Source organism: Copadichromis virginalis, linkage group LG3 (genome assembly GCF_057382275.1).
Source record: "Copadichromis virginalis isolate Kocher_CV1m ecotype Utaka linkage group LG3, C_Virginalis_male_GT1.1, whole genome shotgun sequence".
NCBI classification, from domain to species: domain Eukaryota; kingdom Metazoa; phylum Chordata; class Actinopteri; order Cichliformes; family Cichlidae; genus Copadichromis; species Copadichromis virginalis.
The window spans coordinates 2,712,925-2,714,664 of NC_140620.1; the positions used below are offsets into that span (position 1 = coordinate 2,712,925).

Sequence of the window (1,740 nt, forward strand, 5' to 3'; positions counted from 1 at the left end):
CTGAATGACAGACCCTGATTCATGTGCATGAGGAGAAAAAGCAGTGATTCGAGTGTGTTTATATGTGTTGACAGATTCATGTTTAAGCTTTGCCTCAGACTTCAGTGTGCAGGAAAAGGACATGAAAATGAGTGGAAGGAGCATTTTGATGTAAAATATTTGATAGATGAAGGTAAAGTTTGACAGCAGATCGACCAGGGTGCGCACAGGGGGGGGGTTTCATGGGGCCACAGAACCAAAACAAGAGGCAACATTGAACTGTTTCATCCATGAAGTGAATTTATTTGAAGCACAAACAAAGTGAACGAACATTTAACAATCAAACTGAAGATTTCACATCCTGCACATCTTTAAAAAGCACTGACTGACATCACTGTGGACTGAAACGTCTGCATGCACGAGTCCATAGTTACAGAGAAGTCCACCCAAGGAGGACTTTCCTACCAGCTGGGCTGGAAGCTGCGCCTCCTGTCCCCCATTCATGTGGTGGGAACGTCCGCACACTGGGGGGGGGGGGTCGTCCTCGCTCCTGCTGATGTCTGAAAGAGACGAACGTGGAGTAAACACGAGGATGTAACTGAGAACTACAGTAACTTATTACTTTATCTTTTGATTGTTATTCATTAGTGTTAATGAAACTGAGTGCATGGAGTTTAATCACAGGGCAGTGTGAGACACACAGGTCTGAGGGCTGGTCCACTGCGTCCCTCACAGCTCGTGTCCTCCTCCTCCTCTCTGTAGTTCCCTCACGCTCTCCATCTTCATCTTTGCTAACAGGGAACAAACGTCTGTGTGTCTTTCATGTCAGCTGATGTTGTTCCAGCTGTGACGCTGAAAGCTGAGCTCCTGTCTCATGAGCGACAGCTTCATGTTTCATGGTTAAAGTAAAAGGATGAGGTCTGTCTCTGAGCCTGTGCGGACCGGATTTGTTCAATGTTAAAGTCATGACGCTGGATTCCACTGTGACGTCACCAAACCGTACCGCTTACCTTCGTCTTGTCACGTGTTTTCACGTTAGTCGGCTTTAACGATGCGCTTGTGCTCTTTTTTCTCCTTTCTTCTTGTTCCGAAACCCGCGGGCTGAGAGAGCGAGTGTGCAGCGCACTAAAGAGTCCGTGTTAAACACAAACTAGAACACTAGTTCCAGTTTCCGTAAGAAATTAATTCATCATCGCATCTTCAGCCTTCACGGGACCGAAGATGTCTAAGACATAGAAATGCTTATTATGGGTTCACCTGATGTCATTGAAAAGATGCACATAGGTAACGCGCAGGCCGTCCAGCGCCGAGGTTTATCTTATCACCTCGAGTCTGCGACACTCTCTCCATGTCCTCTCAGATAAGGGCGCGCACATTTCTGCACGATCTTCTAAATTACAAAGAGTGATTCACAAAACAGAAGCTGACCATCACAAACCAAACATGGCTCCACTGAGCGTCAACCTATCACCAGAATTTACTGATAATCTAAAGACTCACATAACTCGTTTTGTCTCATTTTGTCTTAGTTTGAGACATAAGTGCATGATTATAATACTGTGTAGTTAGATGAGACAGAACTGATGCTTCCTCTTAATTATCCTCTTCATTTTTCCCGAGCCTCAGCAGTGGAAGCCTGAAATGACATGACAACGATCCCGTGCCAAGGAGCGCTCAGCCACACTGTTAAGTAGCTCCCCAACAAGGCTTGATCAGGTCCAGGTGTGTGATGAACTTCAAGTGTGGCCAGCCAGCTGGCAG

The 1,740-nt window shown here is 46.1% G+C and overlaps 1 long non-coding RNA gene across 1 annotated transcript; it reads right to left on the reverse strand.

The window, feature by feature from the left end:
• Positions 1-253: 253 nt before the first annotated feature.
• LOC146712295 (uncharacterized) lies at positions 254-1,740 on the reverse strand. Its single transcript, XR_014919031.1, has 3 exons — positions 990-1,740; positions 681-911; positions 254-539 (listed from the first exon to the last, which is right to left on the reverse strand). It is a non-coding gene; the product is annotated as an uncharacterized LOC146712295 (long non-coding RNA).